This window comes from Oryctolagus cuniculus, chromosome X, assembly GCF_051225735.1.
Source record: "Oryctolagus cuniculus isolate XC-2025 breed Fujian yellow rabbit chromosome X, ASM5122573v1, whole genome shotgun sequence".
NCBI classification, from domain to species: domain Eukaryota; kingdom Metazoa; phylum Chordata; class Mammalia; order Lagomorpha; family Leporidae; genus Oryctolagus; species Oryctolagus cuniculus.
Genome location: NC_142888.1, coordinates 104,319,545 through 104,345,857, shown reverse-complemented (window position 1 = coordinate 104,345,857; position 26,313 = coordinate 104,319,545). Strand labels below are relative to the sequence as shown.

At 35.8% G+C, this 26,313-nt stretch overlaps 1 pseudogene; it reads left to right on the top strand.

The window, feature by feature from the left end:
- Positions 1–3,470: 3,470 nt before the first annotated feature.
- On the top strand, positions 3,471–26,313 carry LOC100358039 (mitochondrial inner membrane protease subunit 1 pseudogene; annotated as a pseudogene).

The window sequence follows — 26,313 nt, the reverse complement described above, 5'->3', positions numbered from 1 at the left end:
CCCTCCGCCATGCTTGAACTCATTTCCTGAAATCATGTGGCCACCAGGCAACAGAACTGGTTTTCTTCTACTTTGCACCACTCAAAACTGACAAATGAAAAGTCACTTCAGCATTCCAGATTTTTAAAACCAAAACCTGAGGCAAACCCTTTGCAGATATCTGTGAAATCCTTCTATATGACCTAAAGGCTTAAGTTTTAGCTTTCCCAAATACATACATTATCCTTAAAAGCACTTCACAAACAATTTGAAAAAATTTAAATACCAGCCAACACTTGTAAACTGGCCCCTTTTCTTCTTGCCTTTTCTTCCCAATTCCATTAGCGCTAGCCTTTTGTGTTAGATTTTGCTCACCTGAAGCTACCAAGATTAGGAACAAAAAAGACATTGCCATTCACATTTTAGCTTTAGAAACCTCCCATTTGCCAGGCCGACATCTCCAGTGCTCCACCATTTCCCACACACTTAAACCACAACCACTTGAGCTCTATAGCTCCTGAGACCTGAAAACTGCTTCAAGCGCATTTACGGATGTAAAAATCCCCTTGCATTTGCTCAGCAAATCACACTGTCCTGTTTGAAAATGAATTTGTCTCCTGGCTGGCTGTGCCAAATGTTATGGGCTGAGGTTAGGGCTAAATTAATTTTCCAGGTTCTTGACTTTTACTTAGAGAAGAATTCTAAATACAGGCCCAAACACAGCATGCAGTGTGATAAACTTTATTTACAAAATGAGAAAAATACACAGGCCCATTAGGGCTTTGTTAGAGAAAAATGGAGCCAAAGAAATTTTCCTAACCTGCCCTGCTCATCTTGAGCCCACATGGAGAAGAGAGAGCACTTCCATTCTTCCTTGTTTTTTTTATGCTGTTGGAAAACTGGAAGTGTTTATGTGATAACACCCTCAAGTCTCAGGTAAGAGGAGATACTTCCTGGGGAGGGGTCCCCTTATTGACAGGTAGGTGAACATGGCAACACAAAGTGAGGAAGGTGGGGCTTCCAGCTCATGAACTTAAAATTATCTATCTAAGCTGTCCTACATTAAGAGTGTGTTGAAAACCATTACATCAGTATGATTCACGGTGAGAGAATTGTAAGCTGGCCTCTTTTGTTTGGTCCAGTGTGACATTGTAACCATTTTTATATAAACTTTTCTATCAAATACATGGCTATTTCTTCTGATCCACACCCCTCTGCTAAAAAAACTAACTTGGTTATGTTCAGTCTGTCAAGATCAAACTTCAGGAACTTTCTCCATAGTTATCTTTACAAAATTCCTGAATTTATAATGGTCATAAGATACCCTTTGTTTGCTTATTATAATTAGTAATAATTAGTATAACACCTCACAGTTTTCCACATGCTTTGTGGCAACTCCTTACAATAATTCCAGGTTAAAAAAATAACTATTATCATTTCCATTTCGCAGATGAAAAAATAGAAATACAGAGAATTTAATTTCCTGACTGACATCATAGGTTAATCCAAAATGGAGCTTGGACTGAAATCTTCTTACTTAAGTCTTTGAAGCAATTCACGAATGCCAACAAATACAAAGGCTGAGTGAATCCTTGTTTGTGGAATGGAATGGTTCTGTGTTAATATTTTGTGTGTATGTCATTCATATTTTCAAATGTATTCCTTCAGTTTGAATTTCCTTGATATAGGACATGAATAAAATCAGAAATACACTATTCAGTGACGATGATTTCATGCTGAACTGGATTTAAACATAGGGGGAAATAAAAATATGAAAAAAAACTAATTTGTGAACTTGAGAAGGCTTTTGTTTATATGTCCCAAACTGAAAAAAAATCAAGGCTTAAAGGACCATTTATTATAAAAATCCAAAACGTTCATGGAAACTGGAGTTCAAATTAACTTTAGTTTGGTGCATGAAATTTTGAAATCCACACATATCAAGAAACTTCAAAAAGTTCATGAAGAACACATAGTATGAGAAATATAAATATACATTTTAAAAAATTTTTCCATTAAACTAAACTTACTTTTAATTACATTTTTCCACAAACTCCCTCTCTGATGATGGAAAACTGCTTTTAGTCTGTGGCTAGTTAGTTCAATTTCCTCTTTCTGGCACTAGAGATCAGTGTTTACATTATCAGCCCCCAGATGCATTAATTAAATTTGTCCTGCAAACAGAACTCCAGACAGTTGTCTCCTCAAACAGCTCTCATTGGTCACCCAGAGCTATCAACAGTAAAGATAATGTGTTCTCATTTTGATTTCAGAACTATCAATAAGTTATAGCTAAAAGAGTGAATACCTATGTATAAACTCATCTTCAAAATGTTATAAAATGTGATGAATAAGTGCTAATATTAAAATCATAAAGTGTGATATATAAACCACATTTAGTGTGTGTGTGTGTGTGTGTGTGATCCCTATTCACTTAAGGAATCAAAATGAGTTTTCAAAAGTAATAAATGAACAGAGGAACCTGATCTTTGACTTAGGACACAGATGTGCTGAGGCTACTCACTGAATTGATTATAATTGACTAGTTGATATAGGATTTTTTTTTGGACTGCCATTAGCATATAGTATCTTCAAATGCATTAACCATAGGAAGGATTTTAATAAGGATAATACAATAAAAACATAAGAAATTTTGGAGTGTGAAAAAATAGTAATTACAGGTGAAGAAGCAGACACTCCGAAGATAAAAATGGATCAGTGAAATGCCACTGAACATCAAGAGTTTATTGTCTCTGCCACAGTGCTGCAGAAACTGTTAGTATCTCCCTTGGGCTAAAAGAATACTTTATATAAAATATTTTTTCAACTTCTCTATCTGCTTTTCAAGTTGGTAATATGAAATCATACAAACAATCTGGGGAGAAAAAAATCATAGCTCTAATAAAAGCAGTAAAAAAATTAAACTGTTTTCATAAAATTTGATGGAAACACTGTTTCAATACAATACAAGGTAAGTTGCAATTTCAGATAGCTTAAAGGGTGACGGTGGTTCTGTGTCAATAGAAGGCCAAGAACAGAATGAATAATTGACTGGAAATGGTAGTCTCTGAAAATAGACAGACCTGGTTTGGAATCCTGATGCCATCATCTTCTAGTTATTTGACCTCAGGAAAGTTTCACGATTAAAAAGACCTTCAGTTTTCTAACTTATAAAGCAAACACAATAGCGTATTTTTATAAGGCAGCTGTGAGGATTTAGTGAAAGTACATATACAAATCTTTACATTATACACAATTGTTGCTTAACATTAATGTTAGTATTAATTAGGATTAATATTGGATATAATATTAATACTAATGTTGGTGTTAGTACTGATACTAAAATTGGTATAGTATTGATTTTAGTATAATCATTATTACTGTTATTAGTAGTATCATTTCTTCTTTCCTTGCTTGTAATTATTAGCCCAGTATTTCCAACTAGGATGGTACCTCAGCTTGTAATTATTAGCCCAGTATTTCCAACTAAGATGGTACCTCAAGGACACCTAATGGAATTGCCTTACTATTCGGGAAACCACTCTATAGCATCAGCAGGTAATATCTGGAAACAAAATATTGCATTCTATAACTATCCTTGTTAAATATCATTTTGGTGATTTACCTGTAAGGTTGAGGTCCCAGTTTTCTCAGATTTGGAAACGATTAAATGCGTTTAACATCTGAAAGAAAAAAATGTGATGGACATTTTAGGAATTAAAATCAGTTCCATTACAAAGACAAAATTTCATTTAAAAATTTAGTTTATTCAATTTACATGTTTAAATCTATGATTGAATATGAGCTTTTTATCATAAATGATCTTCAAAATAATGATTTATCCTTCTTCCTTTGCTATTTAGGATTTTTTGTGCCTGCCCCATGTCACTTTTACATATCAAGGAGGCCATTGTCTGGCATTTTCACAACATTCTCTTTTTCCTGCTCTAACTCACACTTTAACACATACTATAGAGACTGCCTTAAATATTATCAGACACTCACAACACTTGCTGAAACTTTTCTATAGGCAAGATTTATTTTTTACTTAGTGTCAAGCACTTGTGTAATTGCTTGAATTCCAGGGCTCATACTGCTTCGGTATTGTTGTTTCAGAAAATGCCCTCCAAGAAAGTATAGGTTTACCCGAGGGTGTTTGGAAAATAAGAAAATCTCACCCCCAAATTTTAAATAATCACTTTGAAAATATTAGCATGTTATTTCAAATTTACCCTCTATGTATACTGATATCCTTAATTCTGTATATGTATTCACTAAATTGCTTTAAAAATTTAGAACCTCGCTCCACATAGAGCATTATTTATTATTGTTCATTTATGCACCTTAAAATATAAGATTAAAAACACTGGACCCAGACTACAACCAGACTCCTCCACTTAATAGTTCTATAAATTTCATCATGTCATACAATGATCTCCTTGTGTCTTAGGTTCTTTTTTTTTACAAAGCCAAAATGAATTTATTCAAGGGAAATAAGTTCATAGAGGTGGCTAACTGCCCATGTACACACAGGGCGAGCATGTGGAGGAGAGCAAGAATGTAGTTATGGCTTGGGTTTATCTAGCACAAGCCAAGTAAGGTTCGTAAGGTGGGGGCAGAGCTGAGGCAGTTTTCACAGGCTTTTCAAACTCACTCAGTTAATCTGTAAAATGTGAAGAACTTTACTAATATCTGTCTTATAGAGCTTTCATGACCATGAAATTAGTTAACACATTCTGAAAATGCCAGGCTCATGAAAACTCTGGAGAACTTGGGGCTGATGGTATGGCTCAGCAGGTTAAAGCCCCAATCTGCAGAGCCAGCATCCCATATAGGCACCACTTTTTTAAAGATTGATTTATTTATTTGAAAGTCAGAGTTATACAGAGAGAGGAGAGACAGAGGTGGGGGTTCTTCCACCCGATGGTTCATTCCCCCTTTGGCCACAAAGGCGGGAGCTGCATCAATCCAAAGCCAGGAGCTTCTTCCGGGTCTCCCACGTGAGTGCAGGGGCCCAAGGATCTGGGCCATCCTCCACTGCTTTCTCAGGCCATATCAGTGAGCTGGGTTGGAAGTGGAGCAACCAGGACAAGAACTGGCGCCCATATGGGATGACAGCGCTTCAGGCCAGGGCATTAACCTGCTGTGCCACAACGACAGCCCTTCCTCCACTTTCAAACCAGCTCCCTGCCTGGGAAAGCAGCAGAGGATGGCCCAAATCCCTGGGCCCCTGCATGCAAGTGAGAGACCTAGAAGAAACTCCTGGCTCCTGGCTTCTGGCTCCTGGCTTCAGATCCGCTCAGCTCTGGCCATTGCGTCCATTTGGGAAGTGAACCAGGGGATGGAAGACCTCTGTCTGTGTGTCTCTACCTCTCCTTGTAGCTCTTTTAAATATGTGAAATAAATCTTTTAAAAAATCTCTAGAGAAGTATAAATTCTCAGTATTATCAACACTACCATGTCAAAATTTTATCCTGTAGACTAATATTTTCAAAGATATGTAATGTTCTTAGAGATAAAAGCTATTGTATCTAAGCATATTGTATCATTGGGCATTTCTGACAATCTTAATTTTTAACTATGGAATTACCATGATGATAAAGTTCTCTGAACCTAAATATTCTTTATTTACTATATGTTGGACACAAAATATCTATAGATCTCATGAAAAATGGCTGGGTATCCACTTGACTGCTGTACAGCAATTCCAACTATTACCTATGACAAAAGATCCTGTGATCTTGTTTTACTTCTAAGCATGGACAGCTAAAAGGATTTGGTAGATTTCATTAATTCAGAGAGAGTTGACATTAGGCAACTGATGCTTCCTAGTCACATACAACTTTTATTTCACCAAATATATTCAAACCATTTTGCAACCCTGAAGATTTTTCTTTATAGAAGTCCAGCTATTTTCTTATTAGTCACATCTCTGTTTTGCTTATTTTGTGCGAGTGCATCTAAGGTGAGGACAGATTTCTTTACGTTCCCATCTATTTTCTTATTTACCAGATTTTATCCTGAATTTGAGGCATTCAAGTATAAGTACAGCATTGCATATAATTTGAATATTTATATTTGAAGATAATTACAAAAAACTATAAAACACTTTAAAAATTGTGATTCACCTAAAAGTTTTCAACCATCATATATTATTGCTCTATGTGTTTACTGTCATATATTCAAATCAACAGTGAAAACTTATCAGTTATTATGTATGATTAGATATATACATCATGATTCTTTAAGGAAAAGATGTATATATCATTGCATATACTACCATGATTTTTCTTTCTGTCTTAATTTTATAGTATCAAAAAAATGAAAGTGCCTCAATTAGTAATTTCATTTAGAATCTCTTCTGACAGGCCATTTTGAGAGCGATTTTGAGGTAAATGTTTGTGTTCATAGATTTATTTAACAAAAACACATGAGCATATTTAATGTAGGGGTGAGAAACACCTCCCACCAAATGATGCACTTATACAGTTTTTATGATCATTTTATATCTTCTTATCTTTACATCAACCCATTTTACAGATAAGAAGTGTTGAAAAAATACTAAAGAATTTATTCAAATTTATAAATATTTTGCAGTCAGGGCTTATGTGCTTTTTGATTTTATGGCCAGTGTTTTTTTTTTTTTTAACTCTATTTCCCAAGAAACTCACAGCTTATATTTCTTCAATTTATATTACATTATAAACTGAAATCTAACCAGTCAACTTTCTCAACATGTCACATTAATCAAATTGTTATCACAACTCTAAACAAGGCTTTGGAAAAACTGTGGATGAATAATGAGAAGATTTTTTTAAAGAAATATTGAAGTATTTGACAATAAGAAAAAAAAACCGTCCAGTATTGTAGAAATCCCTACATACTGCAGATAATCTGAATTAAGTTCTTTGGATCACATCAGAAAGGGAATGAGCTATTATTATAACTTCAATTTTCTAAGCTATATTAATTGCCTTGAGCCCTGTGTAAGAGTTGTTCATTAATGAAAAGTGACAAAATGATCCTGGAAAATCATAATTTACATCTATATACAAATAGTTCCTAATGAGTTCAACATAATCAGTGATTGTGCCATGAAGACACAAGAGTAAAAATCAGAAGTGATTGACCATTTTAAGATACCAGGGAGCGGCTGGCACCGCGGCTCAATAGGCTAATCCTCTGCCTGCTGCACTGGCACCCCAGGTTCTAGTCCCGTTCAGGGCCCCAGATTCTGCTCCTCTTCCAGTCCAGCTCTCTGCTGTGGCCCGGGAGGGCAGTGGAGGATGGCCCAAGTCCTTGGGCCCTGCACCTGCATGGGAGACCAGGGGAAGCACCTGGCTCCTGGCTTCGGATCAGCGGGGTGTGCTGGCTGCAGTGTGCTGGCTGCAGGGGCCATTGGGGGGTGAACCAACGGCAAAGGAAGACCTTTCTCTCTGTCTCACTCTCTCTCACTGTCCACTCTGCCTGTCAAAATAAAAAAGATACCATGTAGCATTTATAAATATATGATTTCAAAGGTAATCACATTTTCTTAAAACTCAAGTAAGTAGGGAATTTTCAAAATCAATAGACTAAAGGAAGCAAATCTGTTTACTTCTTAAACAGATATTGACTAAATTAAAAAAATGGACAGGCCTGGAAAATCTAGATACAGTATTGTATTTAAGAAAACTTATGCTTCAAGAAAATCATTTAAAATTAGTAATTTTGTAGTCAACATCTATTAATTATACAGTAACAAAATAATATTTCCTGTTTAATTTGTGTTACACAGTGCTATAAATTGCAGTATTAATATAGTATCAGGGGCAAAATGTATTAATCCCCACAACTTTTGGAGATTGGTGGCATTATCATTATTATACACGTTTCTGAGGAAACTGGGATGCAGAGAAGTAAGGAAACAAAGATTCAACAGCCTTCAAGGCTCTCAAATGTTCTGTGAGAGTTATTTAGATTGGTAGTTAATTTTGAAACAGAGGAATTATAAAACCTGCAAAAGGTCACACAGGTCCTGAATGTTTTGAATAATACAACTCCAAAGTCAAAGCAAGGTTTCATTTATCTAGCAGTGGTTCTTCAACTGCAGCATGCATTAGAATCACCTAGTTAAAACACAGATTGCTAAACCGGAGAACACTGGACTCTATCCCAAGAGCTTTTTGCACTGGTAAGACCAAGGTGGGACCCAAGCTTTGCATTTCTATGAGTTTCTAGACAATGTTGCAGCTTCTATTCTGAAGACTACACTTTGATGACTGCTCTGGGAATAAGGTTAAGGAGGACAAAAGAGTCAAGTAGAGTTTAAATTGAGCAGAGGGATTGAAAGGAGAAAGGCATTTTGTCAGAAATGAAATGTTCAATTGCAAGTTTGGTGTGCTAGACAAAAGAGAGCTATGGTTGAGGTTTTAAGATTTTTCTCATAGGCATGATTAGAGTTGAGAGAAAGAAGTAAGACTCCCCATTACCTCTCATTTTTCTTTCAACCTAACAAACAGAATAAGACAACAGGAAGTTGTTTTATATGGCTTTTTAAATTACTGCCTTTGCTTTGCATTCTGCATATCTTATTTTTAGCAATAGATAGCAATGTCACTGTACTACTTAAGAAAACCTTTTATAAAAATTTCTTCTCATTTCTTTTTCGTTGTTGTTTTCAACCAATCTCATTTTTAGTGACAGTTAGGGAATTTTTTTTCCCTTTAATGGTAGAAGGATCAAGTAAATTGGATTTGAGATGTTTAATTAAGTCAGTTCACAGACAAATGGACTTGATGAGTGACAGGTTAGTGTGCTGCAGTCCAGGAGGAACAACAGCAATTAGAATAAACCTGGGGACATAAGATTAAGATTTGTTTTCAAGGTCAAGCCACAAGACTCATTTGGAAAGGAACTAACAGGATGGAGACAAAACAATAATTATTAAACTCCCTAAAGGACTACAAAAAATACAAGAATGCCTATGTTCTCTAGTCAACACCTATTGCCAAATGATGTTGAGGATAAATTGTGACATGAAAATATTTTATAAATGAGCATACATATGTATCTCATTATTTCCTGTACATGCATCTAACTACAGCTGGAAAAATTTGCATTCTTAATGCAGACATTGATGTACATCTTTGGTCAGTGTCCAGAATACTCTAACTGGATCTTAAATTGGTAGGGTATATATCAGGTGAAGATTAGAATTTTTAAAATTAGACTATAGAAAACAGGAAGTAAACGGAATATAGGACAAGTGTTCATAAACATTTTCAAACCGTGGTAATCAGGAAAAACATATGAACTCCACAGACTACCGTTTTTATGCATAATAAAAATAGAATTTTAAAGAAGATTATTTTGAATTACTTACCAAATTTAAAAATGAAATGTATTACATAGTAATATTTGTTAATAGCATATTTGTTAATGTATCAATAACAAAGTAATATACATATAAGCAAACTATAATTACCTTTTTAACATTTTGGTAAGAAGGTAGTTGCAGTTTAGTTTGAATAAGGCAATTCACATTATCTTTGACAACCTGAATTTTAATTCTAGTTTTAATTTTTACTCTGGTGGTTACTAAAGCAGAAAATATCTATTTGCAAAGATGTTTTATTGGATAAGAAATTAAAGCTTTCATAGTTTCCTTTAAAATACTGTGATTGCTTTCTCACAATGAACACTAGGATTGTCCAAGACTTTTCGAGTTCAGCTGCAATTATAGTAAGTTTTTTTCATTCTAACATCAGTAAGTTCATCTTTAGCTAGTTCAGTATCTTTGACAACAGTTTGTATCAGAAGAAAAGACTGAATTCGTAATTTATCTTTAATTTTATCAATGTAGAAAAACAAACCTCCCAGTATTTAATATTTGCTAGAATTTCACATTGTATTCTCTTACTCCTTGTTGGCAGCTTAGCCAAGAAAGCTTGGAATTTTTCAGATGCATACATAATTGTTACTTCAAACATTTTTAAGTTTACCTTATTCATAAGGCAATAAATACTTGTTAGGTGAATCTACCAATAAATAAAATCCTGTCTTTCAAAAAGACCCATTTTAAGAAAATGTGAAACCTATGCCTGTAGTTTGAACCAACACTGTAAAATTGATCTTGAGAACGACTGAACTTCCATGTGTTGAAGTAGAACATAATATCCTATTTTCATATTTTGAGAACAAAAATTAAAATGAGGTGATTCAGAGATCCACATCTGATTTTATTCATAACATTTATGACTTTTGACAACACTTCATTCAGGCTTGTTGTAAAATTCTGTTGCCCGTGCTTGTCTCTGTAAAAAGCAGTGTGTGACTATGACATAAGGAGATTCCTTTTTTCACTAAAGTAGCAGAAACAGATGCATTGCCAGTCATTGTAGAAATTCCATCTGTGCAAAGAGTATGAAGCTTTTTTGTTCCAGACAAATATTTGTTTGGCAAAGCAACTTTTTACCATTTCCAAACATCCACAATCAGTGTAGTATCCAAAAGGGACTCATAAAATATGATTTCTCTTTTTGAAGGTATCAGTATGCACATCATAAACAAAATCAAGCTGTTGGCTACATTGAGAGATGTCTATGGTTTTATCTAGTTACATAGTAGATGAGAACAGTGAAGGTGCCAATTCCTTGATGACCTACTTCAAAAACGTATCATAACATTTGAGTAAGGCACTACTTCCAAGTTTTTCTTCAGTGCACAAATCACGTTGACTTTGCTAAAGCCTTTGCAATAATGTAGTACGCCAAAGTGTGTAATATCTTGGAGGGTGTAATTACTACTGGAATTTTAAAATAATCAGCATGAATTACATTTTCAAACTGAATTAGGTTAAGAAATATATTCATTCTTATTTTTGGCAAAAGCATAAACATTGTCAGTGATCCTGTTATTTGTTATCTATATTTCTGAGGAAGAAAAGATTGTGTACTACCTGGAATACATCCCTGGGCCTCTTGAGAGGTCTTTGGATCCCAGTTAAAGAAGCCCTGATGAAGAGGATTATCTATTTTCAAAACTTTTACTTACAACTGCATCTGTTAATATACAATATCTTTTAATTTTCCACAGGTGAATTCTTCATTTTTTACTTATTCAAATAACTTTCTGTACTTTTCTAAGTAGCTGTAAGATTGGAACAAATTGTCTTTCAATTATATATAAATACATATATACTAATATATATTACTATTTTTAAGGATTTATTTTTTATTTATTTGACAAACAGAGTTATAGAGAGAGGTAGAGACAGGGAGAGAGGTCTTCCATCTGCTGGTACATTCGCCAGATGGCTACAATGGCTGGAGCTGTGCCAATCTGAAGCCAGGAGCCAAGAGCTTCCTCCGGGTCTCCCACGTGGGTGCAAGGGCCCAAGGACTTGGGACATCTTCTACTGCTATCCCAGGCCATAGCAGAGAGCTGGATTAGAAGAGGAGCAGCCGGGCCTAAAACCAGCACCCATATAGGATGACGGCGCTTCAGGCCAGGGCGTTAGCACACTGTGCCACAGTGCCGACCCCTAAGATATATTACTATTTAAGAGTAAGAATTTAAGAATTGCCTTCTATATTCAGTCTCAAATTCTATTGAAAGTACACCTACTTTAAAAGACTATGTCACCAGTGGTGGTGTTGGGCAAAAGGACCTGTGGTGCCAGCATCCCTTATGGGCGCCGGCTGCTACACTTTTGATCCAGCTCTCTGATAATACACCTTGGAATGCAGCAGAGGATGGCCCAAGTGCTTGGCCACAGAATCCTTGTGGGAGGACCAGAAAAAAGCTCCTGGCTCCTGCTTTGGATCAGCTCAGCTAAGGCCATTGCAGCCACTTGGGGAGTGAACCAGTAGACGGAAGATCGACATCTCTCCATCTCTACCTCTCTCTGTAACTCTTTCAAATAAATAAAACAAATCTTAAAAAAAAAAAAGACTATGTAACCACACAAGACTATCATGAAATGTGTGAATTAGACAAATAATGAGTTTGGGGTTAGACGTAGTAGAGGCAGAGGCAGATGGTAAAACTTGATGGGTCAAATGTGAATAAGGATATAAAATAGAAATGACCAAACTATTTTTTTCCTTTGCCACTTCTTCACAACATGGATGTTCTGTTGTTTTACCTGTACTGAATTTGAGACAAAGTTATTCAGATTCAAGTGGAAGTGCAACAATTTATAAATTCATAAATTCTTTGTGTGAGCACTTTAATTTTGATAGAATAGTTTTCTCATCCATAAAATGAGAGTAATAATGCCTGTATCATAGAGATGTGATGACTAAATCGTATCATATGAAATTCTACTCATGATAACTGGAACACACTGTTCAATAAATTTATTTGCTATTATAATCATGATTTGTATCATTAGAGAGTTAGATAATATTTATCTATTTATTTATTTATTTTAAATATCTTTATTTATTTGAAAGTCATAGTTACACAGGAGAGAAGGATAAGCAGAGAGAGAGAGAGAGAAGTCTTCCATCTGCTGGTTCACTCTACAATTGGCTGCAATGGCTGGAGCTGCACTGATCCAGAGCTAGGAGCTTCTTCTGTGTTGCCCATGCAGGTGCAGGGGCCCAAGAATGTGGGCCATCTTCTACTGCTTTCCCAGGCCATAACAGAGAGCTGGATCAGAATGGAGCAACCGGGAATCAAACCGGTGCCCATATGGTATGCAAGCACCGCAGGTGTCTGTTTTATGTGCTCTGCCACAGCACCAGCCCCTAGATATATTTTGAAGAGTAACATGAACCATTGAAATACTTTAAGCAGATGGTAGTAAAATGAGATTTTTATTTTATATGAATACAAGTTATGAGATGTGTAATGATATGATTTGTTGATGTTCATTTAATATGTTGTTTTAAATTAGTAATAGCTGTCATTAGAGCATTTTTAAACTAAATAGTTCAAGAGGCAGAGATACAAAAGAGACAGAGTGAATGCTGCTATCTTTTGGTTCACTCCCCAAATACCTGCAAATGCTGTGACTGAGCCAAGCTCAGGTTGGGAGCTGGGAATTCAATCCAGTTCTTACACATGGTTGACAAGCATCCAATTACTTGAGCCATCACCTGCTGCCTCCCAGGATAAGCATTAACAAGAGACTTCAATAAGGAGCAGAGCCGGCACCTGAACGCAGAAAATAAAAGTCCAGGAATGCCAACTGGAAGTTAAACAGCTAGGCCACATGTTCACCCCACATTGTTTCATTTATGCTCAAATTATCCCATCTTTGAACAATGGATATCCTTTCAAATCAGCTCCTTTGTTCTTCTGGAGTGATCTCATTACTACTTTAAAGTTTATTCCATTATTTTAATTAACAAATAAAAATAGTGTGTATTTATTGCCACACTAGGGATATAGCAATACAATATATCATAGAATGATCAATTTGCCTCATGGCAAAAAAGCAGAATCCTCATGTGTTTTTCTAGGCTTATAGATGAAATTGGCAATTTCCTCAAGGATGGTTAATTTCCTTTAGCAAGAAAGGGTAATTAGAAATCTTATTCTGAGAGCCAACATTGTGGCACAATGAATTAATCTGTCACTTGTGACACCAGCCTCCTGTATTAGAGAGCTAGATTGAGTTCCTGTTGCTCTACTTCCTATCTAGCTTCCTGTTGATGCTCCTGGGAAGGTAGAAGAAGATGGTCAAAGTACTTGGGATCCTGCCATATGTTGGAGACCAGGATGGAATCCCTGGGTCCTGACTTTGGTTTGGCCCAGACTCAGCTTTTGTGTCCCTTTAGGGAGGAAACATGTGGATAGAAATTCTCTATCTATTATCTCTCTCTCTCTCTCTCTATACCTCTCATTTTATCACTCTTTCAAGTATATGAAAGTAAATTTTTAAAAAATTGTAAAAGAGATGAACTGAGATATCACAATTCATAGTATTAAAAGATGAATGTCCAAGAAGAAAAATAAGAAAAAAACTTTATGGAAGATTCTGGGTGAGTAAACTAATGTTATTAGAGTTTCTTGCAAATTAAAAATTGTGAATTTTTCTGCTATTCTTTTAAAAGTCATATAATAGGAGTTTACTTCTTACCTTATTCATTATTATATAAATGTAAATAATCATGTAATATATTTCACAATACATTGGTAACATATCCAAATAACAGCAGTGATATATATATGTGTGTGTATATATATATATATACATATAAATATATATAAATGACAAAGTTACAACATGTCAGTTAAGATTTCCTTGTAATATTCGGGCTAAAAGTCATCAGAACATACAGGAAAAAGTAGCATAGCTTCATCATGTTTAATACTTATTCTATATATATTGTTATGCAAACACTGATATACAATTAATTTTTATTTATTTGTTTATTTATTTATTTATTTTTGACATGCAGAGTGGACAGTGAGAGAGAGAGACAGAGAGAAAGGTCTTCCTTTTCGCCATTGGTTCACCCTCCAATGGCCACCGTGGCACAGAGCTGATCCGATGGCAGGAGCCAGGTACTTCTCCTGGTCTCCCATGGGGTGCAGGGCCCAAGCACTTGGGCCATCCTCCACTGCACTCCCAGGCCACAGCAGAGAGCTGGCCTGGAAGAGGGGCAACCGGGACAGAATCCGGCGCCCCGACCAGGACTAGAACCCGGTGTGCCAGTGCCGCAAGGCAGAGGATTAGCCTATTGAGCCGCAGCGCCGGCCTGATATACAATTAAATAACTTGTATCACTATGTTTTTGATTTCTCTTTTGATTTCTTCTATGACCCAGTGTTCATTCAGGAGCATGTTGTTCAGTCTCCATGTGTTTATGTATGCCTTAGGGATTCCTGAGTTGCTAATTTCCAGCTTCATTCCGCTGTGGTCTGAGAAGCTGCATGGTATGATTTCAATTAATTTGAATTTGTTGAGACTGGCTATATGGCCTAGTATGTGGTCAGTCCTAGAGTAGGTTACATTTATTGCTGAGAAGAAAGTAAATTCTTTAGATGTAGGATTGAAAATTATTTAAATATCTGTTAGATCCATTTGGGCTATAGCGTCGATTAAATCTGCTGTTTCTTTGTTGATCTTCTGTCCGGTTGATCTCTCTATTGTTGATAGTGGAGTATTGAAGTCCTCCAATACTATGTATATGGCCCTGTGGCTGGCACGCTGTGGCCAGTGCACCACGCTGATCCGAATCCAGGAGCCAGGTGCTTCTCCTGGTCTCCCATGAGGGTGCAGGGCCTAAAGACTTGACCAATCCTCCACTGCACTCCCGGGACAAAGCAGAGAGCTGGACAGGAAGAGGAGCAACCAGGACATAATCCGATGCCCCAACTGGGACTAAAACCCAGGGTGCCAGTGCAGCAGGCAGAGCATTAGCCTATTGAGCCACCACACTGGCACACAATGATGTTTCACATCACCCCAGTTAGAATGGCTCACATACATAAATCTACTAACAATAGATGCTGGAGAGGATGTGGGGAAAAGGACACTAACCCCCTGCTGGTGGGAATGCAAACTGGTAAAGCCACTATGGAAGTCAGTTTGGAGATTCCTCAGAAACCTGAATATAACCCTACCATACAACCCGGCCATCCCACTCCTTGGAATTTACCCAAAGGAAATATAATTGGCAAACAAAAATGCTGTCTGCACATTAATGTTTATTGCAGCTCAATTCACAATAGCTAAGACCTGGAATCAACGCAAATGCCATTAACAGTATACTAGATACAGAAATTATGGAATATGTACTCTATAGATACTACACAGCAGTAAAAACAAACAAACAAACAACAAAACCAATGAAATCCGGCCATTTGCAACAAAATCGAGGAATCTGGAAAACATCATGCTGAGTGAATTAAGCCAGTCCCAAAGGGACAAATATCATATGTTCTCCCTGATCGGTGACAACTAGCCAAGCACCTAAAAGGAAACCTTTTGAAGTGAAATGGATACTATCAGAAACAATGACTTGATCAGCCCGTGTCCTGACTGTCAAGGAACAACTTACTACTTTATTTCCTTTAGTATTTTTTGTTCTACTTAATACTATTGGTTGAACTCTTTAATTAACACACACTTATTCTTAAGTGTTTAAATTTAACTGAAAAGTGATCCCTGTTAAATATAAGAGTGGGAATAAAAGAGGGAGATGTACCATTTGGCACATGCTCAATAGGACTTATTTATTTATTTTTCTTTTTTTAACTTTCATTTAACAAATATAAATTTCCAAAGTACAGCTTTTGGATTACAGTGGCTTTCCCCCCATAACTTCCCTCCCACCTGTAACCTTCCCATCTCCTGCTCCCTCTCCCATTCCATTCACATCAAGATGCATTTTCAATTCTCTTTATATACAGAAGATCAATTTAGTATATATTAAGTAAAGATTTCAACATTTTGCACCCACATAGAAACACAAAGTGAAAAATACTGTTTGAGTACTAGTTATAGCATTAATTCACATTGTGTAACACATTAAGGACAGAGATCCCTCATGGGGAATAAGTGCACAGTGACTCCTGTTGTTGACTTAACAATTGACATGCTTGTTTATGGCGTCAGTAATCACCCTAGGCTCTTGTCATGAGCTGCCAAGGCTATGGAAGCCTTTTGGGTTCACCAACTCTGATCTTATTTAGACAAGGTCATAGTCAAAGTGGAAGTTCTCTCCTCCCTTCAGAGAAAGGTGCCTCCTTATTTGATGGCCCATTCTACCCATTGGGATTTCACTTACAGAGATCTTTCATTTAGGTCTTTTTTTTGCCAGATTGTCTTGGCTTCCCATGCTTAAAATCCTCTCATGGGCTCTTCAGCCAGATCCGAATGCCTGAAGGGCTGAATCTGAGGCCAGAGTGCTGTTTAGGACATCTGCCATTCTGTGAGTCTGCTGTGTATCCCACGTCCCATGTTGGATTGTTCTCTGCTTTGTAATTCTATCAGTTAATATTAGCAGACACTAGTCTTGTTTATGTGATCCCTTTGACACTTAATCCTATCATGATGAATTGTGAACTGAAACTGATCACTTGGCTAGTGAGATGGCATTGGTACATGCCACCTTGATGGGATTGAATTGGAATCCCCTGGCATGTTTCTAACTCTACCATTTGGGGCAAGTCTGATTGAGCATGTGCCGAACTGTACATATCCTCCCTCTCTTATTCCCACTCTTCTATTTAATGGGGATCACTTTTCAGTTAAATTTAAACACCTAAGAATAATTGTGTGTTAATTACCGAGTTCAACAAATAGTATTAAGTATAACAAAAAATACTAAAAGGGATAAAGTATTAAGTTGTTCTTCAACAGTCAGGATAAGGGCTGATCAAGTCAAAATTTATATTTATTAAATAAAAGTTAAAAAAAACAAATATAGAAACCATTCATAAGGTTCCAAAGTAAAAGAAAAAACACGTTTTTTAATTAACTTTGTTTCTCATTTCTCCATAAAACAATTTTATGTAGTTAGCTAATCATCCTATCATTTAATTTTTAAATTGTATTTATTTTCTTTATTTTAAAGGCAGCGAGGTAAGCAAACAAACATTGACCAGCCACTGCTTCACTCCAATTCCTGCAACAAATGGCTGGACCAAAGCAAAGCTGTGACCTGGGAATTCAGTTCAGGACTCTCAGGCGGATTGCAGGGACCGAAGTACTTGAGCCATGACCCGCTGTCTCCAAGAGTGTGGATCAGCAGGACACAGGAATTGGTAGTGGAGCCAGAACTCAAGCCCAGTCACCTAAATACAGGATGCAGGCATTCCATTCTTTATCTCAGCTATTACATAAAATGTTCATCGCAATTATTTTATTTTTTACCTTTGCATTTTCACTGATTATATTATAAATATCATTACATAGTAACATCTGGATATCTTCTTGGTATGCCTTTTTTCCCCTCGAAGAAAGCTTTTATTTAAGGAATACAATCTTCATGCATTTTGTAAGTACAACTTTAGGAATATAGTGATTCTTCCCACCATATCTGCCCTTCTACCCACACTCCCACCCTTCTTCCTCCTCCCATTCCCAGTCTCATTCTCGACTAAGATCCATTTTCAATTAACTTTATATATAGAAGACCAACTCTATACTAAGTAAAGAGTTTAACAATTTGCACGGAAAAAAAAAAACTATTCCTCAACATTCTAGACAAGGGTTATACAAAGTCATTGCATCTTGAACATCTTTAAGTTAATTTCATTTCTGTTTTTATAGAAACTTAATTAACTTTAAATGAGTACCCAGGAATGATACATCTTTTGTGAGCACTTAGACATAATTACAATACAACTCTATGAGGGCAGAAGTCCTGCATGGGGAGTTAGTGCACAGTGACTTCTGTTGTTGATTTAACAATTAACTCTTATGTATGACGTCAGTGATCACCCCAGGCTCTTGACATGAGCTGCACAGGCTATGGAAGCCTTTTGAATCCACAAACTCCATCAATATTCAGACAAGGCCATAAGCAAAGTGCAAGTTCTCTCCTCCCTTCAGAGAAAAGTCTTGGTATGCCTTTTATAATTTCAGGTTATTTCATTTGATGAATTTATTATAATTCATTTTGTGAACTTTGTGTTATTTCTATGTTTTAGAAATTAGCAATATTGTTGCAATCAATTTGTCCATTCATATGTCATTTATTATAATCTTTTTTTTGCTGGAGTAAATTTGGGCAGGATTTCTGAATTCCTTTCATCTTAAAGGCTAAATGCATTTGCATTTTGCTATTTATTGCCAAATTTTCCTTCATAGGACTTTGCACCAATTTGCATTAATAACAGCAATATATAAGAATACATATGAGAGGATTTCAAAAATTTCATGGAAAATGCACCAACTAGGAGTGAAAGCTAGGGAAGATACATTGAGATTTGAGGGGAGGGGGGTTATGAATTAGTTATCTAGGGAAATGGGATGTTGTAATTGCATGCAAGTGTTAAAGGGGCATTTGAGGTTTGTAGTCAAACTGGTTTGGAGACCAGTTTGTATAATTGTTTCTCCCCATTCACATTCAGTTGTATAAGTGCTGATGTGCAGTTGAGTTTGTTTTGATTAATTAAGTTGAGGGAAGAGCAGGGAAAGGGAACACAGGAATAGAAAGGAATAAAAAATTAGCCATGGAATTTACCTTTTTAAAGATTTATTTATTTATTAAAAAGTCAGAGTTACAGAGAGACAGAGGCAGAGAGAGAGAGAAAGAAATCATTAATACGCTGGTTCACTCTTCAAATGGCCACTATGCCTGGAGCTGGGCCGATCTGAAGCCAGGAGCCAGGAGATACTTCCAGGTCTCCCATGTGGGAGCAGGAGTTCAAGGACTTAGGCCATCTTCTCCTGCTTTCCCAGGCCATAGCAGAGAGGTGGATTGGAAGAGGAGCAGCTGGGACTTGGGCTGACGCCAATATGGGATGCCAGCACTGTACACAAAGTCTTTACCTGCTAGGACACAGCCCCTGCCACTGGATTTACCTTTTTAAAGTAGGGAAAAAGGATATCAATAAGATGAGGGGTAGATTAGATTAATGGATTTCAGGTAATGGTTGATTGCTAGTTTTGTTATATGAGAAGGTATGAGCTTATGATATTAGCATGAATTATAGTAATTAAACATTTTTTATCATTTATTTAGGATTGAATGTGTCTCAGACATTGACAGTTGCAGTAGCTATGTTATGTTTTTCTTAGTCATTTAAGGTAAGTATTATTATAATATGCAATTTGAAATGAGAAGCTCATAATCTGTCATTAAATAAGAAGTCAAGACCCATCTGGGGCCCTGTGCCACACAACACACAAAAATAAGTCAAGATGTGGGCAAAGGTTGTGGTGCAGCAGGCTAAGCCACCACTTTGGACACCTGCATCCCATACCTGAAAGCCTGGGAGCCAGTCCTGCTTCCTCTGCTTTTGATCCAGCTTCCTGGTAATGTGCCTGGGAGGCAGCAGATAATGACCCCAGTAATCGGGTTTCTGGCACCCATGTGGGAGTTCCTGTCTCCTAGCTTCATCTGGCCCCAATTCTGCCTGTAGTGGGTATTTCAAAAGTGAACTAGTGAATGGAAGATATTCTCTCTCTCTCTCTCTCTCTCTCTCTCTTTCTCACCTTGCCCTTCAAATGAATATTTTTAAAAGAATGTCAAGATTGTCTCTTTTGATCATCTTAAAAATGTTGGTGTGCTTTGTTGGCTACTAGAGTATTAAACTGACAACTCCTATGAAATACAAATTTTATTGTTTTGTTTATCTTGCTTAATTTTCTCTGTAATTGAACATTTTTAATTGCCAATGAAGAGTTCATTGGTATTGCTGGGAAATCTCCTTCACAGCTGGATGGACATATATTTGAGCGCCTGAAACAGTTTCCAGTTCCCTCCATTCAATCAAATTGTTGCACTTGGGAGAAACACCCATTAGCAAAGAATATTCAGGAAATAAGGAAAACAATTCTGGTAAAAAAATTTTTCTAACTTTCGCTTTCAACTTTCACACTGAAATTTGATCAGGTATCTTACATGATAAATTGTTTCTTAACATCCATATTTTTACTGTCTTTTTCATATTATCCCTGTATGCTATATGTATACTGTTATCGCCTAGAATTTTCCTTATAACATCATGGTTATATCAAAAAGATTCTCCGTGGGAGAAGCTTGGTTAGTTGGCATGTATCTGTATGGCTTTACACATTTCTATGTTCAATAAGCATTGTAATAATATAAAAGTGCTTCAGAAAGATTATGGAAAGTGTAATTAAATGATAGGTCTATTTTGATGCAAAAATTTTGAAATCTATGCATTTTTACAGTATTAATTTTCCACAAAGTTTTGAAAAACTCCGCATAAGGGAAATGTTTTATACACAAGGCTACTTTGCAATCTTATAGTTAACTGCAGACTCAAAGAGTGTAGAGATATTTGCAGAGGATCATTGAGATTGAGTTAAAATACTTTATGCCTTTTACCCCCTACTGTGCTTCTCTGTCCCAAATTTTCCAGTAATTTTGGAATGAAAGAATTCAAAATTTCTCAAATCAAGTTGAAACCTTACCACAAAGTAGACTTATACCCTCTTATATTTCATTATCTCCAGGTCAATATACTTGAGGTTTCAACAGGATGCTTCTGCAGCCCTCCAAATAAGAATGGACAATATATGGAGATAATTTGGTTCACACTCAGCAGGTGAATACTTTGCAGCTTACTCACTGCATAGTAAATGACTAAGAAAAATACACAATAATACATATTATAATATGGACATGGCTGTATTTAAGACTTTGCTACATAAAAAGATAGACAATTACAAAAATTTTAAAATATGAAGTAAAACATAAATACAGGGTAGATATAATAAGTACCATGGAAAGTTGGCATAAAATGAAAGAGCAAATCCATGAAAATTAGATAGAAAAGTACTGTGCAATGGTTAATTCCCATAGCTCTGTGTGGTGGCACTGGAAGTATGTATGTACATGTTCCCAGTTCAAAGTTGGAACCTTCTAAAATAGAAAACCTACAGGCTGGCATTGTGGCATAGTGGATTAAGCTACCACCTGCCAATGCTGGTATCTCATATTGTTGCCAGTTGATGTCCAGGGTGCTCCATTTCTGATCCAACTTCCTGCTAGTGTGCCTGGCAAAGCAGCAAAGGATGTCCCAGGAGATTGGGCACTGCACTCATGTGGGTGACCCAAATGAAGCTCCTGACTCCTGGTTTCAGTTTGGCTCAGTACTTGTCATTGCAGTAATTTGGGGAGTGAACCAACAGATGGAAGATCTCTCTCTCTCTCTCTCTCTCTGTCTTTAAAATAAATAAATCTTAAAAAAAGTAAAATAAAAATAACATAACATAGGAAGCCTATAATTTCAACTTTATATATGTATATACATGTATTATATATATACATATATATATATGTATATAAACCATAGATAATAAGAACATCATTATCTGGTATTGTGGCGTAGTGGATTAAACTACCAGCTGCCAATGCTGGTGTCTCATATTGTTGCCAGTTGACGTCCAGGGTGCTCCATTTCTGATCCAACTTCCTGCTAATTTGCCTGCTTTTTGACTTTGGAACAATGTTAATTATATCTGATCACCTTTGACTAACATAAATGGCATATAATAAAACTCACATATTTAAAATGCACAAAGTAAATTTTGACATAAGATATACTGTCATGGAGCCAGCAATGTAGTCAACTAATAAACACATCTCTACTCCAAATTTCTTTATACATGTTTGCAATTTCTTTATGCCATCCTTTGTTCCTCTCCCCAGATTAGCACTGGTTTTGTGCTCCCATATAAATTACTTTGCATTTTCTATAATTTATAACTGGAATCAATTCTAAGCACAAGTATTTTGAGACTCATCCATTTTGCAAGTATCAATATTTTCTTATTTTTACAGCTTTGTATTATTTCATTGTATGCATAAACCACATTTTACTTATCCATGCACTTATGGATGTGTGTTTGGATGATTTCTACATTTTCTGTTATAAGTAAAGATACCATGAACATTCATGTACAAAAAGTTGTAAGAATATACTTTCTTTTACTCAAGGTTAAATATCTGGAAATGAAGTGCCTCTATCAAATGGTAGATGAATGTTTAACTATTTTAAGAAAGCACAAAGCTGTGTTCCAATGTGACTGGGTGACTTTATATTTGTACAATATATGGCTTACAGTTGCTCCACATCTTCAGAATCACTTAGTATAATCAGTCTTTTTAATTATTGTAATTCATTTGTAACCATATATCGATGTGTATTTCATTTCCTTTTCCCTGATAGCTTAGAACGGTTATCAGTTTATATGTTATATCTCCTTTGGTGAACTATTCCATATATTAAAATATTTAACTCATTTATTTATTGCAGATTCATTTTCTTAAAAATTTTCTTGGATATAAGATTTTTTTTCAGAAATAATATTTGCAAATGCTTTATCCAAATCAGTGACTTCCCTTGATATTATGTAATGCCTCTTGGAAAACAGAATTTCAAGATGTTGTTTACATTTTCTTTTATAGATTGAATTATTGGTGCTATATCTAAGAAATCTTTGCCTCACCCAAGATTACAGAAATTTACTTCACATATTCTTTCTAGTACTTTCTAGGTTTTCTAGTTAAGTCTCTATCCATTTTATGATTATTTTCGACCTACGTGTATCTTCCATTTGCTCTTCCCAACTTGTAGACTTTATAATCAACTGGTAAGTAAGTAAAACACTTTACTGATACTTTGAGTATCATTGAGTCATTGTAGTGAATTATTCAACCTGAGAGAGTTCACATGAACTCCAAAAATTATAATCTACTGGACATAAATGTGGGGGGTCTGCATGCAATTTGCAGCTGGCATCTCAAATGAAGTAGTCTTGGGGACTCAGCTTTTAATGTGTGAGCTCTGAGTGTTGTTCAGATAATGTTAGATTTGAATTGAACTCTAGGACACTCTGCTGGTATCAGAGAATTGGAGAACTGTCTACACTGGGCAGGGTGGGGGGCTGTGGAAATTCTCAGGGTCTTTCCATTCTAATTAGAATAAACACTACTCCTTCTCTATGTGTTTGCTAACAGTTGCCCTCTCTAATTCCCTCAGTTGGTTCTACCTCCGCCTTCAGGTAACTTCCTTACAATCATGCACCAATCAATATTCTGATAAATTCTGAAGGATGACTATCTTGATTTCTGATGTTCTGTCTCTATGAGATTTCTCTGAATATTGCTCTGTCCTGAGAATTCTAGTTACCTCAGTGTCATAAGTGTTGTAATGGATTTTTCTTTTGTTTCCTCTTGTCTTTTGTGCAAATGGGCGGGTAATTGAATTTAGTCTCTTACTTCATCTTTTTCTAAGTGCAAGTCCTGGTGTCTAAACTCTATTAATTTTAAATGAAGTAACATAACTAAATCCTCATGCAAATCTTTGGGAAAATAGACTATTTGTTTAAAGTGCTATTCAGACTTCTGTAGAAAATGGAACTTGCATCTTAATGATTTCTTTTAATTGAAGTGACTTGTACATTAATCCTGCAAAACAGCTATTTGTTTCTGTATCACAGAGACAATTTAAGCAATACTTAATAAATGTGAACTTAATATACCCTAGTGTACAACCTTCCTCATTTGCTCAATAGGAGACTAGCTAGAAAGAGATTCTTTTTTGAAATGAAAACTGAATTAGACGTGATGCCAAGTCAAAGCAGAGAAAACTGAAGAACACACTGTCCCCTGTGTGGAAGGCCTTTAGTCTCTGGAAATTTGCCCATATCCATGGCATTTTGTAGATTTCACAAGGAAAAACGTCATTTAATTTTCCCTCTCTCAGCAAATATAATACTTGATTTGACAACCAGCTTTCAGAAAGGTCCCTTGACTAAACTCAAAGCATCAAAGTGAGTTTATTCACTGAGAGTATTCTTTATTTTCTGCCCTGTATCACATTACACTTCTATATTATATTTCACTACTGAAATACCAATGGCAAGTACATTTATAATTTATGATATGAAAGCCCCAGACAGTATTATTTTCTGTTTCAATTAAATGATATGATTTCTTTGATATTAGCTTATTGTATAGTATAGGTAGTGACTTAAAATTATGCGATAAGTCATTATCTGCATAAGATGAAAATTCTGTTAAACAGAATAGTGTATTTACCAGAAGATTTTATTCCCCAGCTATAATGGATTACCAAGGAGAGTGGCTAAATTAAATTTTTCAGAAAGGAAAAATAGTGTAATTCATTTTCATCCCCTTAATTAATCAATTAATAATAATAGTAACAATAATGATGCTAACATAATACTAACCATTTATCTGGGCTTATTATACCTGACCACTCTTCTAAGGACTGTGCAAATATCAGCTCATTTATTCACCAGAATGTCCACAAGGTAGTTCTTACTATTATCCTTGATTATCCTTGAGGCATTAAGATGTTGCCTGCTTTAGCAGGGTCATTCAGTTCGTGATATTGATGAGATATGTGCCTAATAAACCTGGTTTCAACTGCCCTGAAAGAGATTGAAAAAAGGCAGCCTTTGAAGTTGCACATATTGCTTACTAGCTTTGTGACCTTACACAAGTTGAGCTTATTTTCTGTTTATTTTTTATTTCTAAAATAGTAGTAAGGATTAATTTATTGTTCTTTGTTTTAAATTTCAGAATATGTATGAAGTATTTAACTAATACCAGACTCCAAATTAAAAAGAAGTAACCTATTTTTTTGAATTAGGCCTCAACCACAACAGTGTTTTCAATTCTCCTTTATCTTCATTTATTTTTGGTCAGGTGAGTTCAAGGGGAAATTTGAGTCCTTAACAACTTTCCTTAACAAAAATAAATTTTCTTAACAAAAATAAGAAGAAAAACCATAAATGAGCATGTAAAATTGACAGTTGCTTTATTTTCCTCATACTACTATGGCACCCAGACTATGTATCCATTAAGCAAATAGTTTATCTGTTTCAATTTGCAGCAGCTCACATATTTAACTTTTTTAGAGCTATTAATGAACTGTCAGGATGAAGTTTGCATTCAGACACCTGAGATTCTGAAATACTTTCTAAAAATTAGGTCAAAGATATCGAAGAACAATTTATGAAAATACTTGCATGGTCTTAAAGGTCTTTAGCAGTAAGGAGGGCAGAGTTTTGCTGTGCCCAGGAATCCTGAAACCATGGATCAATTACGTATTCTTTGAGACATACTTTAGATTATTTTTCTGGAAGCCCTGCTACAACTCTAAACAAACTGCATTTATTTTAAATCAGGCCTCTGGCTGATGGTGGCAGAGTCTACATAGAACTATGTAGAACAGCTTTGAGGTGTTCTGGGAAAAACCTTTCGAATTATTGGCTATACAGTTCAGCATGGCTGTATAGCTCATTGTGCTTTCGAATACATTGGTGGTATTATGTTTTCTGCATCATCAATGGAATCTATAATTCAAAACTCAGATATTGCCTTTGCAGAAAATCTTAGTCAACGTTTCTATGCTATCCACAGAAGTGACACTGTGATTCCAAAAAGTCTGAATGACCCAAGATCAAATATTTGTGAGTGAAGGGTTTTGAAGGAGACAAAATCCTCACCACTAGTTAATAGGATTTCCTTAAAAGCCATAGTTATCTACTAACGCGTCATGTTTGGTTAGAAGGTGATAATACAGAATTCTACAGATTCCAGGTACTGTGGAACTATTTCATATGGATTAATAAGAGGACGAGTATTCTTTAAGATTTAGCCTTTGAGTGATTTTGGCTTTCTACACAACAGCCCTAATAGCCACAGATTTTCTGATGATTAA